This window comes from Oryzias latipes, chromosome 12 (genome assembly GCF_053564925.1).
Source record: "Oryzias latipes strain Hd-rR chromosome 12, Olatipes_Hd-rR_3.1".
Lineage (NCBI taxonomy): Eukaryota > Metazoa > Chordata > Actinopteri > Beloniformes > Adrianichthyidae > Oryzias > Oryzias latipes.
Window position 1 is genome coordinate 31,396,795 of NC_136248.1, and position 11,061 is coordinate 31,407,855.

The 11,061-nt window shown below is 35.6% G+C and overlaps 1 protein-coding gene and 1 long non-coding RNA gene across 4 annotated transcripts in view; one reads left to right on the forward strand and one right to left on the reverse strand.

Annotated features, from left to right (window-relative positions):
• Positions 1-11,061, forward strand: part of ankrd34ba (ankyrin repeat domain 34Ba) — a 32,160-nt gene that overhangs the window by 2,335 nt on the left and 18,764 nt on the right. The window lies entirely within an intron of this gene.
• Positions 8,837-10,862, reverse strand: LOC144996305 (uncharacterized). Its single transcript, XR_013659303.1, has 4 exons — positions 10,746-10,862; positions 10,585-10,673; positions 9,349-9,494; positions 8,837-8,969 (listed from the first exon to the last, which is right to left on the reverse strand). It is a non-coding gene; the product is annotated as an uncharacterized LOC144996305 (long non-coding RNA).

Consider the following 11,061-nt stretch of genomic DNA (forward strand, 5'->3'; position numbering starts at 1 on the left):
ACCCGGTCTCATCCTAAAATGTGTAGTAGCTACATTTGTCCACATGGAAATGCGTGAGAGTTTTACAAAAACGCCCCCTAAACTGTGAGGGGGATACGTTTCATTTTTCTATTCATTTTCTACGAGCCTTCTCAGGATCACGCGACTTTGGAGGTTTGGCCTGCCGTGAGCAAAAAACATGGCGGATGCACGTTCATTTTTCGGTGGAATATCCCATAAAACAAGATATTTTGAGGACTAATTTTTATTTTGACAACATTTCTAGTGAGAAATATACCATTTTCTTTTAAAATATGCTTTCATTTTGGACATACAGTTTGTAGTTTGCTTGTTTCGTTCAACTTTTTCTCCCAAAGGCTCTGTTACGTTGGAGAAACACGTTAACTTTCATTCATATCTGCAGACGTGCGCGTGGGTCACGTGACTAATATGATTCTCTTTTTTTCCCGCAGAAAATGCCATAAAATAAGAGTGATTGTGGACTAATTTATTTTTGAAAACATTTCTAGCAGTATATATCCCCTTTATTTTCATAATATCCATTCATTGCAGACATGCAGTTCGTAGTTTGTTTTTTACGTTCAACTTTTCCTCAAAGGATCTGAAGGCGTTTGATCTTTTCCATAAATATATGCAGCCTGAGGTGGGTCACGTGACCTGAGTTTCTCTTTTTTCATATAGAAGATCTCGTAAAAAGGTACGTTGCTATTTATTAATTATTTTTATTTACATTTACGGACCCGTGTATAGGTTTCATGCTGTGTAGTTGCGACTTTGAAGGACATTTAAACAAACCGGAAGAATGTTGTTCAGGAACGGACTGGAGAGTTCTCTAAATTTACTTAGCGATTTGTTTTATTCAATATTCTTTTACATGTTAAAGTATTCACACTACAAGTCTAAATGCTGTGTACAATGTCTGATCTTTCCCATCATATCTGTGGGCTGACGTGGGGTCATGTGACGCGAGTTTCTTTTTTTTCCCGTGGAAAAAAAATCTCGTAAAATAAGATCGTCTGAGGTTTAATATTTACGTTTAATAACATTTCTAGGGACCGATGTACTCTGTCGTAACGTCCATGCAAGCGTATTTTTTCAACATCAACTAGTTGAGTTAAGAAATACACTGTAAATAATTAAAAAAAAAAGACGTTTGGCTCTAAACTGGTTTTGTGATTACTCCCAGTCCCACGTTTATCGGGAAGATTAAGTTTTAAAAATAAGCCCAGCGACAAACAGGTGTTTATTTTTATTTTTTATAGAAATTAATGTTTCCATTACTAATGCAAACTTTCTGTTTTGCAGGTACTTAAAGAAACAAAACATCAAATGTTTTTCAGAGCGAAGGTACCTTGTCGCGTGGAGGAGGCAAGATGGCGGAATGAACGAACGTACTTTGCGGGCTCCGGTGTAAGAGTTTTTTTTTCTGTCCTTGTTTGTGAGTTTTTTTTGCATTCTATAACCAAGAACACTGAAATTTTTTCTAAGTTTCTATTTAAAGTTTGTGAGAGGAATCGCGGACTACCGTAAACTTGTTTTTTTCTTCCTTTTGAAAATCGAAAGTAAGCTAACCGAAATGCAAATGGACGAGCACGACTATTATTCCCAGTCCGATATTCACGAGATGACTGAGGAAGCTGTTGAAGTCACTACAGGGGATGGAGAAAGGTCCAAAGAAAAGTTAGTGAACCTTGCACACACTCCAGTCAAAGCACCTCATCCTAAAAAGCAAAAGAAAGGGTGCGGGCAGAACTTGCAGGATGAAAGTATGTTCGAAAGAATTATGGAAGCCGTGGCCGCCCTGACGGAGAAGGTCGACATGCAAACGACCATAATGGATGAGCAGACAGCCCTACTGAAAAAGTTTGATGAAAGAATTGATGCCAACTCAGAAGCTATAAAAAGGAATAAAGGAGTTCTAGAACATCTGGAGAAAAGAGTGGCTGAACTTCAAGGAGACAACAAGCGGCTAAGGGAAGCGGTGGCTGAGCATGCTCGCTACAAACGGAGGTGGAATCTGCGGCTGAATGGTTTGGCTGAGAAGGATGGAGAAGACATCAGAGAAACCGTCATCGGCATCTTGACCAGGGTGGTTCCCATCGGCGCGGACCGCCTGCGAGAGGCAGTTGACACGGTCCATCGGTTGAGAAGAAAGGGGAGCGCGGCGACTTCCCACAATCCTCCGCGGTCGATAATCCTGCAGTTTGTGTCCAGAGTGGTCCGGGATGACGTGTGGAAACGGTCAAGAGAGGCGAGAGTCTGCAAGGAAATGCACGTCCACTTCAAAGAAGATTTCTCTAAGGAGGACAGGGAGGCGAGAGCCAAGCTGTGGCCGCTGGTCCAAGAGGCGAGGAAGAGGGGTCAGAGGGCGTTCCTGAAGGAGGGGGACGCGCTGATCGACAGTCGAAGAGTGGACCCTCAATAAGTGCCAGTCAGTGAGAGTTAGTGTTCTGTCAGTTCATGTTCTTGGTGAAGAATGCTCATTGAATTGTCTGGTGAGGACAATATTGTTCATTCCTGCACATCTTCTGCGGTTGCTGTGCTTTTGATAATTCTTAAATGTTTTCTTTCATTTCTTTAAACACTAGGGGGCTTAAAAACAATGTTAAGCGAAAAGCTATTTTTTTATTTTGTAAGGAGCAGAAAGCTAAATGTGTTTTTTTGCAGGAAACCCATTCAGTTGAAGAAGATGTAAACTTCTGGAAATTACAGTGGGGTGATTCTATTTATGTCAGTCATGGGACCTCTCATTCAGCTGGTGTTATGATACTTTTAAACAAATTCCCGGGAAAAGTTATTAACCATTTTGGGGACACTTATGGCCATTGGTTGATATTAATATTTGAGTTTAACGGTGAAATGTTTATTTTGGTTTGTGTATATGGTTATAATGAAAGAGCTAAAAACAAAACACTCCTCTCAGACTTATGTAAACAAATTCTAGACCTTAAACACGCTCATTTAACTGATAATGTCATAGTTGGAGGTGACTTTAACCTGGCGCCAGACCTTTGGTTAGACAGACATCCACCTAGAGCACAACGTCACAAGTTTGATGATCTGGTGGTTGAATTTATGAATGTTGTCAATTTAGTTGATTATTGGAGAATTCTGAACCCAGTGACCAGGCAATATACATGGTTTGATGCTGCAGGAAATGGACAATGTTCAAGGTTAGATTATTGGTTAATATCTTCATCATTAGTAAAATATATTGATAAATGTTCCATTTCTGCTTCACCCTTAACAGACCACTGTGTTGTTTCTTTATCCCTTCAATGTAATCGGTCAGTAACTGATTTAATTCAAATTTGGAAATTCAACAATATGCTTTTGGAAGACTCCTGTTTTTGCAACAAGGTTAGAGAATTAATAACAGAAGTGAATGTCTTGGACATGTCACCTGTGAGTAAATGGGAATGGTTTAAGTTTAAAATTAGAAGTCTTGCAATTGAATTTAGTAAAAGTGCTTTAAGATTGAAACGTCTAAAACAACAAAATATTTTAAGAAATATTAATGACCTATGTAAAAAGATGGATTTGTCGACTGAGGAATTATTAGAATTAAATAAATTACAAAGCGAGTTAGACATTTTGTATATTGAAAAAGCTAGAGGTGCATTTGTAAGATCCCGAGCTCGCTGGATTGAAGAGGGAGAAAAAAATACCACATATTTTTTTAATCTTGAAAAACAAAGGCAATTAAAAAAGCAAATTAACAAACTATCAGTAAATAATTTTGTTTATGAAGACCAAAGGGAAATTAACAAAGAAATACACACATTTTACTCCAATTTATATAAGTCCTATCATTCCGAAGCTGACTGTGAAATTTTATTCGAAAGCATTGAAGGATTGAACCAAAACATTGACTTAGAATTTAAACATTTTATGGAAAACGATTTAGACATTGAGGAAATGGATGCTGCTGTTCTTAAGATGTCCTCTGGGAAATCTCCTGGCTTGGATGGTTTAACAGCAGAATTTTATAAATTCTTTTGGACTGATATAAGACGTTTGTTACATGAAGCTTTTCTGGAATGTATCTCAGCAGGGAGCCTTTCTAACACAATGAGACAGGGGTTAATCACTTTAATCCCCAAACCTAACAAAAACACTTTATATTTGGATAATTGGAGACCAATGACTTAGTTATGCAATGACTATAAACCTTTAGCTCATGTTTTTGCAGAGCGTCTAAACAGAGGACTGAAGGATTTAGTGGATGAGTGTCAGTCAGCATTCATTAAAGGAAGAAATATCCATAATCACATCAGGTTGGTGGTAGATTTATTGGATTATTGTGACTTTGTTGACCCAGATAGTTTAATATTATTTCTAGATTTTTATAAAGCATTTGACACATTGGAGCATTCCTTTTTAATTAAAGCCCTGACATTTTTAGGATTTGGTGATAAATTTTGTAATATTATTAAAATGTTTTATAATGATATTTATAGTTCAGTTTCCTTAAATCCAGGAATTACTCCCCGATTTGTAATTAAAAGGGGAATCCGACAAGGTTGCCCCATCTCACCCAAACTGTTTATATTAGCCACTCAGTTATTAACCATTCTCATAAAACATAGTCATGATATTCAAGGTATTTCTATTTTTGAAAAGCAATACAAAATTAGTCAGTTTGCAGATGATACTGCTTTACTTCTAAAAAACGTTGCAGAGGTTGTTAAAGCTCTAAGCAGGCTTCAGTTATTTTCCAAAGCATCAGGCTTGAAGCTAAATATTCCCAAATGTGAAATCCTCCCCGTTCACTCGTGTCAGCACCAAACTATTGAAGCCATTAGGGTTGTTCATGAAGTGAAATATCTGGGTGTATTATTGTCTACAAACACATTAAGGAGGGAAGAAGTCAACATTACAAATCGATTGTTTGATATAAAGAAAAGTTTAAGTCGCTGGTTGACAAGAGATTTAACTATCTTTGGGAGAAATCTGTTAACCAAAGCAGAAGGCGTCTCTAAGATTATTTATCCCTGCTATTCCTTATACATATCCCCTCCAAACATTAAGAAAGTTAACTCTATTATTTTTCAATTCATATGGAAAAACAAAACACATTATATCAAACGTTCCCAACTGGTCAAAAGTTATGATAATGGTGGCATCAATGCTCTGGATTTTGAAGCTATGGTCGGTACTTTCAGGATTAATTTTTTAAAAGCTCTTCTGGTTGATAATAACTCCATGTGGTTTCATATCCCAAGATCCATTTTTAAACATTTAGGAGGCATAGACTTCCTTTTGAAATGTGATTTTGAAGTCAACAAGATTCCATTCATTTTGTCCAACTTCCATAAACAGGTTCTTCAGTTTTGGAAAATGATATTTAATCCCAATTTTACCTCATGGATCAACATTATGGAATAACAGAACAGTATTAGTTGGTAGGAAATCTATATTTAAACAGGATTGGTTTGACAGAAACATTCTTTTTGTTACAGATTTAACTGACAGTGACGGTAATTTATTGACTTTTTCTTCATTTATAGATAAATACAGTCTCACCTGCAGCCTTAAAGAATTTAAAAAAGTATGTCGAGCTATTCCTGCTGCTTTGATTCATTTAATAAAGAACACTGTTTTTACTCCTCATAGAACAATTATCTCATTACCAAAATTACAGATAAATGGATGTAATTTCTTAGATTTTAAACTAAATAACAATCTTTTGAACAACTGTTTAAAAGAAAGAATTTATCATGTCCATAATCGAGCCTCTTTTAGATCTTTCTCTTATTTCAACAGCCAATCTCTGTTAGTTAAAGCACACTCAAAGTATATTAAATGGCCTGTTCTGCCCAAAGTAAAAGAAACTCATTTCAAAATAATAAATAAATATTATCCTGTCTCCGATTTTCTTCAAAGCAGATTTAAATTTGACGTGGAATCTTGCATTTTTTGTAACTCCAATGAGGAAACACTGGAACATTTGTTTTTTTCATGCGATTACTCCAAAGAGTTCTGGACTCAAATAAGGAATTGGATTAATTTAAAACTGAATATTCCCCCTTTTGGTATTTCTGATGTCATGCTGTTTATGGAAAATATTGATGATTCTTTCTCAAATTTCATTAATATCATCTTACTTTTAGGAAAATACCATATCCACTGTTGCAAGTGGAGAGGTTCCAAGCCCTCCTTCCCAGGTTTTATTAACGATTTTAAATTATATTATTCCTCACTGAAAAGATTACAATCCTCAGTAGGTGTTAAAAAAATATCTAAACAAATTTCTTTGTGGCTTTTATTCTAGTGTCTGTCCTGTGCTATCATTTGGCTCCTGTTATTTTTTATTTGTATTTTTTGTAAGTGTTTCAACACTTAATGTTTATGACTGAGAGTATTTTTTACCCCCATTAGTGTTTTTGTATTTTGTGGTGTATTCATCCTCTGCTGGAGTTTGTATGTTTTGTATTTGAAAAGTTCAATTAAAAAAAAAAAAAAAAAAAAAAAAAAAAAAAAAAAAAAAAAAAAAAAAAAAAAAAAAAGGTACCTTGTCGCGTGACAGATTGCAGTTGTTTTTTATTCAAACTTTATTGACTGTAACAATTCAAAACAACAATTCCAAAAAGCAACAAGAAAGAAACAAACCAGGGGATTATTATGAAATTTTTCACAAAAACATTGAAACTGACGCACAGATTGAATGTTTTAAATGCTTTCTTATTGTCAGAGTTTCTTATTGTGTTCATGTTTTGTTTGAACTCATTGATAAAGTTAGAAAAATGGGGGGTATGATTTATAACTTTGTATTTATGAATGTGCCATATGAATAAAAATAAAAAAAGGTTAATGATGTAGAATTGTTCTTTTTTATGGGATGGACAGTGGGTGAGGCACGACAGATTACAGTAAAACAGTCAAACTGCTACCACAATAGCGTTGAACTTCTGTTGAGAATAATTCATTCATAAATCTGTCTATATATTAGAATATCAGCATCTGGATCATTTACGTCTATTTTAACATAAAAGGGGCTAAAAAGAACTAACATCAACAAACAACAACTACTAATAAATATTATAGGAAATAAGGAAACTAAGTATAAAAAAGTAAAACAAAATAAATGTACATAGTATATTATTTATTATTGTAAATAAAAAAAATAAACATGTCTGACTAAGAGTGGGGGTTGAGGTCGGGGTTTTTTTGTCTCTTTTTTGGAATCCAGCGTAGAGGCCATGACCCCCCCCCTGCAAGAAAAGTAGAGAAGGTTCAATCAAACAGTGATAGACAATGGGCTACAGTTTGTTCACTCAGTGCTCACAGGACGACTGTTTTTAATTTGATTAGTGTCAGTTTTCCTTTGTAGGAAATATTAGTACTATTCAAATATTCATGAATAATTACATTACTACATTGATTTTTAATGCATAGCACAAAAGCATCAAATAATCAATATCTAACAACTTGTAGAACATGAATAATAAAACTTGGACATGCATCCATCATCTACCCCTTTTGTCCTTTTATTGACAAAATTAGAAAAGATTTATATAATTTTAAATAAACAAAAAAACAAATTAGGCTGATTATTATTTGGACTTATTTATTTGCGACCAAGCAAAAAAACTGATGGAAATTCATGTTGAAGAGGCACGTTGCTGGATTGTCCGCACGTATTTTAACCATAACCCCGGCTTCTTTACTTGCAAATAGGCATTTCAAAATAAATAAATAAATTCATTAATAATATATACAACATAAAACATGACTAGCACTCCATTAACTCCATCTGGGTTTCATAAATAAAATAAAAACGTTTACCACTCAAAACAATCATCTGAACTCTAACACAGTAAATATGCCAAACAAATTAATAAAAAAGCATTTATATACATTAGAGTTCTACTTTAAAATAGTAATAATGTAAAATAAAAACTGCTCCTTTTTTCTTTAAATGTCCTCATTGCATATTAATCTTTTCCTCCAATCACACAGCTGCATTCTGAAAGATGAAAAGTGTAAACTTGTTTAAGAGATGTTTAAGAGGACTACTGTAAACTAAGATAAATGTGTTAGTTAAAATAAAGTAATAATGCATAGTTATTTTATAATAAAAGACTAAAAAAGGCAAATTAATAATACAAAATCCAAATCTTTACAAATTCTGCAAGTATTTTGTCGTATTACTTTTTACTGGTGGAAATGCAAAGAAAAGCGACAACTTAGAAGAACTGGTTTGAACATGAATTATTGCACAAAGACGGAAAGGTGGGCGTGTCTCCAGGAAAGAGATCCTCATGACAACCAACATGATTTTTGATACGGAGGCTGATGCCTCAAGCAGAAAAGAAACGTCAACAGCCAGTGCTGATCAGAACACAATCCAATATTGTCATCATTTGAATAAATCCTGAAATGTTCATCTGCTGGTGTTTGTCTACATTTCTTGATGAAGTTTTGCTGCAAAATAAACCCATTAACCATCACTGTTCTGTCTGTGATGGAATAAACGCCAGGGCTACTATGGGAAGATATACGGTAGTCAACATTTTCTTGGAAAGGATTCTTTTTAAATAATATTTTATAGAATCTTTTAATAGTGTGTAAAATGTTTTTAACTACAAAGCATTTTAATTGCATGTTATATGTTTTATATCAACTGTAATGCCCATTAAAAAGAAAAGCTAAAGTAAACTTGAACTGAATTATTTCTTTCTTATTAAAGATTTGAGGAAAAGTGTAAAAATAAACACCAGATGAATAATTCTGTATTGTCACATTTCTTTGGAGAAACATTTGTTGAGGATAAAAAAACACAGGAATATCTTAAAAAACATATTTTTGCTAACTGTGCAGAAAAATAAGATTGTACCAGGATAGTAAAATGTCAGAAGTTGGCACACTGGTGGACGGCTGTGGGGCTGAAGTGGTGGGAGGATGGATGTCTGAAACGGTTGATGGTTGGACGGCTGAAGCACTGGAGGGCTGCTGGTTTTTCCAACCTTAATGGATGAAAATGATAAAATGATTAGTGTGGTTGTTTTGGTGAGACATGAGCAGATCGTTCATGCAGATTGAAGATGTGGTGTCATCAAGCTTCCATGAATAATGAGGAACAACAACAGACTGAGGTGAATGTAAAATTATTATTACCAGTATACCTGATACAAGGCCTTCATCCAGGCAAAGCACGTTTCTGCTTGATCAGGGAACTTAGGGCAACTTAGGGGGCACAACATGTGTGTGGTAAGAGGCGGGACTTTTTGGCAGGTTTGGCAGCAATTTTTGTATCGTCATCGTCAAAATTTAAATTATCATACAACACTGTGAACAGATCGACAATTGGTTAATTACCCTGAGTCACAGATGGTAAATACATACCAATACAGACACTTCATCACATGTGAGGCGTTCTCTTTTGGCCTGAAATCTTTGTAGCCCGCCTTACATTTGGATGTTTTGGCGGCCACAGCGATCACCGCTTTGCAGTTGATGGAAGACGTTGTCGAGCCTCGTGGCAGAGTCAGCTGAAAATAGGAAAAGCAGAATTTTTGTGTCCAGTTCCCCATTCTGATAAGATTTGGGGAAAATATTGCCATATTAATGACAATGGTTGTTAGTTTTACAATTAAATTAAGGTAGCAATTGAAGTCTAACAGTTTTGTAAGAATGTGCAGGTTATTATTTCTGAATTTTAAAAAGAAAAGTTATAAAAAAAAGGTCATGAAGACTTGGTTTTGAGCTGAAGATGTCTTTCCTCTTATCCAAAATGATTTCTGGAATAAAACTGGTAAAAAAGCAGTTTGACTGGATCAGAGAAAAGGTCTGAGCGAGTGTGACGTCACCCATTTCCTTCCAGATCCATCATAACAAATTCAATTCTGTCGTCGTTTCTCTGTGATACAGACGTCACCACGTTGGAGCCAGTTGACAGTGATTGATCTGAGTATCAATTCTATGGCAACTACTGTCGCCAATCAGGAGTAAGCTTGTTGAAAGTCCACACTGCTTCCACTGAAAGTGAGCTTGGTGGAATTTGTCAAACAAACATTCAAGGTGGCACATGCTATTACTGAGGCATCTGTTGGTCAGTCTATAATTTGAATAACTTGTGATAAAGAAACAGTTTTGTAAAACAAATAACTGGAATTAGCAAAAACATGTTGAAAAGGGTATCACAACAAGAATGGTTAATCTGACCCATAGAATGACTAACTAACAGCTGTTGTTTCTCTTTAGAAGTCTATAGGATTTTGGCTCCTTGGAGCCAGCGGGTACTTCCTGTTTGGAACGTGAGGGGGAGGAGTCAATCAGTCCAGGTCTCTGAGACAGAGACTGTTTTAAAATATTTACAAAACCAAGTCCAGATGATCGTTGTTACAACGTTTTTTGTGTAAATTTGGAGAAAAACCCTAAATAGGTCAATCATAACACTTTAATATATCAGTAAATTACTGTTCCTTTTTTTGCCGGGAAACCGGCGGTGGCGCGAGCGCTGCCATAATCATTAGCTAATGTAACCCCGATTCTCACAAACCTCCCTTCCTCTGCTCCACCACAATAACTATACAGTCGAAACAAATAATTAATACATTTTTCTATGATGATCATAGTAACCTGCAGTCGTGTTACGTTCAGTCTCTCGATGGAGGCCGTATTTTTCAGCACCGCTCTGCCGTCACAGTGATAACAACAGCGGCATTCATCTGTCAGATGAAAATACATTCAGATGACCATAAAGTATTTTCATTACTGCCTCTTGTGTTTACATTTCTTACCTTTGAGACTTCTTTAACTCGTGCAGAGATGCAGAACGCGCGACAACCAGATTACCTTTATTGACGCCCAACACCCACCGACCGGCGCGCGGACACGTGGGGGTGGGGTGGCTTAATGTGCACGGCGCGCACGCATGCGTATTTGGACTAAAATTTTCACATGGCCTCTTTGACATATAAACCTAACATTTCTATCATTTGTGTCTAAATTACGAGCATTAAATAACACAACTTGATGTGTGTCTGTCATAAAATATTCCATGTTGGGTCTAAATCAGATAAGCATTGTTCATCACATCAAATATTTACATATTTA